This window comes from Myotis davidii, unplaced genomic scaffold (assembly GCF_000327345.1).
Source record: "Myotis davidii unplaced genomic scaffold, ASM32734v1 scaffold10, whole genome shotgun sequence".
In the NCBI taxonomy this organism is placed as follows: domain Eukaryota; kingdom Metazoa; phylum Chordata; class Mammalia; order Chiroptera; family Vespertilionidae; genus Myotis; species Myotis davidii.
The window spans coordinates 4,235,510-4,241,636 of record NW_006283544.1 but is presented as its reverse complement, the minus strand read 5'-3'; the positions used below and the strand labels follow the sequence as shown (position 1 = coordinate 4,241,636).

The 6,127-nt window shown below is 40.6% G+C and overlaps 1 pseudogene; it reads left to right on the top strand.

Moving 5' to 3' along the window:
- The first annotated feature begins 2,475 nt into the window (after positions 1-2,475).
- LOC102771867 lies at positions 2,476-2,761 on the top strand (annotated as a pseudogene).
- The last annotated feature ends 3,366 nt before the right edge of the window (positions 2,762-6,127 follow it).

Below are 6,127 nucleotides of genomic sequence, written 5' to 3'. Positions count from 1 at the left end.
AAAGAGGGAGAAAAATGAGGAAAGGGGAAGATAGGAGTGTAAGGCAGAAATGAGAAATGGGAGATCTTTCAGGGGATTATGATAGATATTCGATGTCAGAAGAGATGGAAAGGAGATGAAAACAACAAAATTAGTTGATTTCCATAAAATTTTCTTCACCTTGGAAAAATTCTGTAAAAGCAGCAAGCCACCCTCTACATGCCTACTCCCCAAAAAATAAATCTTTGTAATGATACCATCTACAGGACTCTGTCAATTGGCCAGAAAGTTTGCTTGCAAATGAGCTACTCTTTTCTTAAAGATTTATCCCATCTGGACAGTTAACAGAGTTTTAATAATAAAAAAGTTCCAAAGTGGTCCAGGAAAAGAATAACAACACTTTTTAATCATGAATATTAGAGTACTGTGTTAGACTATAAATCAGTTTTCATAGTCAGTGCATTGATTGACCTTGAAGCACTGAATGTCGTAAACAGATTTCTGCAAATGCATGGCTTACTTTAGGGAATGCATGGCACTTTACTCTGAGTGCTCTGATTTTGACTAATTCTTAGGGATGTCACCTGGTAGGTCCCATAAAGGTACATCTTCGGTCCTAACAATTTTTATAAGAAAGATTACCATTAGAAATTATATATTTTTCAATTAAGGAGACAACCTCTCTTGGTGAAATAGATTTAATTTTCCTTTTAAAGTAAGGAACAATTCCTAACTTGGAAAATGTTTAATCTTTCTGTTGCAATTTCTGAACTAAATGATAATTTTAAAAAAAGAATGTTTCATGGTTAGCTTTTGGAAGAAAGAACACGGTTAGCTTTTGTTACAAGAAGTGAGATTTGTATATATGATTAATGCCTTTCAATTGTTTAAAAATAAAAAAGAAAACAATTTTTAAAAGATAGCTAATCCAATGTCAAATATAAAATTCTGAAAATTATTTTCAGCTTCTTGAGCTATAATTGACAAATGAAATTTAAGATCTTAAAATGTATATATAACATGATGATTTGATATATGTACATCTCTGATACTAAAATCTTGCAGACTGAGTCAGAAAATATTATATTACATTTCTCTGATCCTGTGTCACATGCCTTTTTTTTCATACTTTAAGATCACAAACAGATGCACCAGTCAATGGCATACTTGAATTTTTTTTTGTCTCAAGCATAAGTCATGAAATAATTATCAGTTATTGCACACATTCTCATAGCAGCTAGCATCAAGACTTAGAGAATAAATGTTAGTGGTTTTGAGCAAAATCTTAAAGACAATAAGGGAAAAATAATATGAATAGAAAGGGTTGGAAGTGGTCATTTAGAAATGTGTTTAGAAATATTCCTAAAGCAGAAATCAGGTTATCTTGCTTATAAGTGCAAATGAGGAAAGAACTTAGAATCAATGGCTACTAATTCTTTATGGGTTCCTTAAAATGTTGTAACACTAATGTTTTGATGGTACATTATTATGTGGGGGGAAAAATACATCAATAACTCTGAGTAGTAAAAGATTTCAGAAGCATTTGACTCTAAATGTGAAAAGATTTTGGAAATATCTTATTCAATTTATTATGCTTGTGTTGTCTTGTTCTTATGTTTGTATTCAAGTGATATAAGAGAAAAATCTGCATTTAAGTAAACACAACATAGCTTATCTATATATATCTATATCTATATATCTATATATAAAATAGAGAAATGTGCAGATTAGGCTGGGATGCCATAACAGGTCACAACCGAACAGGAGGAGGTTGCGCAGGCAGCATCGGGGGTGGGTGGAACTGGCGACTGGCTCCCTTAGTAGTCCTGCGGGGTCAATCTCAAGAGGACAGACCAGGCACCAATGGACCAGGACCAGCGCTGCTGGCACTTGAACATGAGCAGACAGAAGGAAAAAAGACCTTCAAGGCCTGTCCAAGGCAGGTTTGCATTTAAAACCAAGTGGGGTGGTCAGGAGCTGCGGGGCACTGACAACAATGGCAGTGTCCGCATTGGTGGCACAGCTGCAGCTCAGTGTGGGGAGTGAGGGCCATGGAAGCCGGAGGCTTCGGCTGCAAATGGTTGACAAATTTCAGCTCCGAGGCGACGCCATCAGGGAAGCCGGTGGGACGTTCACAAAAAAATGAGAAGGCCGAAGAGGAATGATACTTCTGAGAGTGGACTAAAGAACAGCTGGCAGCCTTGAAGAAACAACATGAAGAAGAGATCACTCATCATAAAGAGATTGAGTGTCTGCAGAAAGAAATTGAGCAGCCCCAGCAGAACATCAAGACACTGAAAGATCATGATACTGCGGTGGTGTCAAGGTGAGGGGCAGCCATATCTGCCTGTGCGGCCTGAGCTGTCAACAACAAAAAGTGCTCCGGAGCTCAGACTCCAGGCCTGCCTGGTGCTCTCCGTTGCCTCGTGGGACCTGCACCCCGCCGCCGGGGGCGGGGGAAGTCTTATAAACCGAACCTGACTGCGCACATGCCCGCTGCCTCCCTCAATACCGCCTTCCACCATCATGGCCACGTCCTCCCAGTACCACCAGCTGCTGAGTGACTATGGACCACCATCTCTAGGCTACACGCGGGGAACAGGGAACAACCAGGTGTTCCAGAGCAAATACCTGAGCTGCTGGCCATCATCGAAGAGCTGGGGAAGGAGATCCGACCCCCACTATGTGGGCAGCAAGAGCGATGGAGAAACGAGGCATCATTCATGTGAGAGGGCTGGTTCAGGAGTGCTTGGCCCAAATGGAGCAGAACGGCAGGTCCTAGCCTCCAAGTCAACGTGAAAGGCTTTCCATATTCTATCAAGAAGCGACAGCTCATGGCCTCCCCCCACCCCCCACCCCATGCCCGCTTCAGATGAAACTTGGTTTCAAAATGGTAACAGCTTGGTTTCTCCTCCCCATACCCCTCCTGGCGTTCATCAGGCTCCAAACCTCCCATCACTGGGCCACTAGTTTGATAAGTATAAAATAAAATTATAAGCAATTAAAAAGCATTGCATCTATTTATTTTTCCAATCCTTAGTAATATATCAGTTATGGATCTTCCTAGAGTTAATTGTGCCTTAAATTTGATGAAATATTATAATACGTATTTATATGTAAGACAGAGATATATCAATATAAGCATTCCTCTGTGAACAATTATATTATTTGCTAATACATAAGTAGTCAATACATTTTAATAAAGTAGTCTTACTAGTCTTCTTTAATTTTTTTTGTTATAGTAACACTACACATGAAATGCTTTAATTCTTACTATTTTTAAGAAAATCTGCAGCTACTGAAAACTAAGCATATTTTATCAGTTTAACCAGAGCTTCTTTTGCCTAACTGCATATTGATTTATTAACAAATATTGATGCAAAAAACAATCCATTAAAATAAGAACCAAGTAAGTCTTTGCTATACTTGGCATTGTGCTAAGGGTTAAGAATGCACAGATGATTATGTTAACACATAGTTCCTGATTTATTAAAAAACAAATTGAAAATGGAAATAGTGTGAATCTCTGGTATCTTAGGGTCATGAATGATGTAATAACTAGTTGTGAATAAGGTGCAGTTCAATATCAGATACAGAACTATAACATTTGCCTCAGAAAGAGACTTAGTGAGAACCCTGAAGGAAATGTTACAATAAAGTTGAATTTCACTAGGTAGTGACAAGAAAATTGCCATTCCTGCAAAGAACATGACTCAAGGCAAGCCTGTGTGTTGAAGGACCAATTCATGTAACTGGCACACAGGATACAAATCAAGGATTTTGTACCTGAAGCTGGAGTACTCATGTTTTTAAGGGACCAGAATTATTTTCCTCAAGTTCTTAGTGGAAATTTTTATTAAACATGCATTTTTTTTAGATGATTTAAATTTTTTTAAAAATATATATTTTCTCCCCAAATTGGAATTCTTTGTATTTCTACTTATCAGGCACCTTATTTTAAAACTAGAGACCCAGTGCATGAAATTCGTGCATGGGGGGGTGTCCCCTCAGCTCAACCTGCACCCTCTCCAATCCGGGACCCTTTAGGGGATGACTGGCTGCCAGTTTAGGCCCAATCCTAAACCAGCAATCGAACATCCCACTCTCAATACAGGACTGCTGGCTCTTAACTGCTCACCTGCCTGCTTGCCTGATCACCCCTAATTGGCTCACCTGCCAACCTGGTTGCTCCCAATGGCCCCCCCATTAGCTTAGTCAGCCCTAACTGCCCCCCTCACCAGCATGGTCACCCCCAACTTCCCCCCGCTGCTGGCCTAGTCACTCCTCACTGCTCCCCCTGCCAGCCTGGTGGCCCCACTCAACCTGCTGCTCAGTCATTTTCTCATCCCTCACTAACTTTCTCAGGCCTGGTTGCCCCACTCAACCTGTTTGGTCAATCGTTTTGTTGTTTTGGATGTGATGGCCCCAGGCTCTTCATATATCCTATATAATAAAAGAGAAACATGCAAATTAACCATCCCTCTGCTATGCTCAAACCACGCCCACCAGCCAAACAGAGTGGCTATGCAAATTAACCTGACAAAGATGGCTGTTAATTTGCATATGCTGGTGTCAAGCGTCCCAGGAGGCGACGGCAGCCGTGGCCGTGGGCTCCCAGGACCTTGCGGGTAGAGAGCAGAGCAGGAGAGGAGCAGGCAGAGAGCAGAAGGTTTGGAGGACTTGGTAGAGCAGGAGACCACTGGACAGAGAGCAGAGCGAGAGATAGGGCAGCTGGGAGGGCGTGGCTTCCTCTTTCACCCCTGCTTCCTCATCACAACTGTAGAAACTGACAGCAGGGAGGAGGAAGTCCCACCCCCACAGAATCAGCCAGAAACAGCCTTTGGTCAGACAGCTCTGAGCGGCCTGACAATCAGGATTCTCATCCACCTGTATCTCAGACTGTGACAGTAGAGAGGTAGGACTATGTCTAAAGAACAACTGTTGATACAACATAGCTCTGCAGTGGAAAGATGCTGGCGTTATCGACAGAAAATGTCTGCAGAGCAGCCTGCATCTGATCTTGAAAGAAGGCAACGCTTGTGACAGAATGTATCTGAAGACCAGCTATTGGAAAAATGTCACTCTGATGCCGAAAAACACCGGCATTATTGACAGAAAATGTCTAAAGACCAATGTGCCTTTGATGTTGAAAGAAGGCAGTGGCAATGACAGAATATGTCTAGAGAACAGTCATCAACAAGTACTACCAATTCTGGTATGAACTGCCTTCTCAGCGAAATTGGAGTACATGAGGATCCAATTCTTGAACATAGTTGTGGTGGAATGACTGATATGAATTTTGCCATCACTAAATTTCTCTGATGAAAAAATCATCCAATGGGAAATTTACTTGATGTAGCAAAGAGAAAGTCTGTCCAAATGATATACATTTTCCAGATTATCTGGCAAATTTAAAAAGACTATTGGCAAATGAAGATTCTGACAGTAAAAATTTCATGGAAAATATTTGTTCTATAATAGTTCTTTTGCTTCCATGGCTGCTAATATTGCATCGCCATCAGGATATGGGCCATACTGTTTTAAAATGCAAGGACAAGTTTACCACCATACTGGAACTTTACATCCTTCCCATGGTGTTTCTCGGAAGTTTACTCAACTCTCTATTTTGGATACAACCAGAGCTACAAGTAAAAGATTAGCAATGCCAGAAAACCAGGGATGCTTAGAAAGACTCATGATCAACATCAACAACCTCATGCATGACATAAGTGAATTAACAAAATTGTACAAGATGTTAAATGAGGTAGAAAAGGAAGCCCAATCTGAAGCAGCAGCAAAAGATATTGCTCCCACAGAAGTAACAATGGCGGTTAAATACAATCATAACAGTGATCCGGATAGATATAATTCTCCTCGTGTAACCAAGGTTGCTGTCATATTCAGAAATGAAGATGGAGAACCTCCTTTTGAAAGGGACTTGGTCGTTCATTGTGAACCAGATCCCAGTAATCCAAATGCCACTAAAATGAAACAAATCAATATCCTGTTTCCTACATTAGATGCAATGACATATCCTATTCTTTTTCCACATGGTGAAAAAGGCTGGGGAACAGATATTGCATTAAGACTCAGAGATAACAGTGTAATCAACAATAATACTAACAAAATGTAAGGACACAAGTCACAC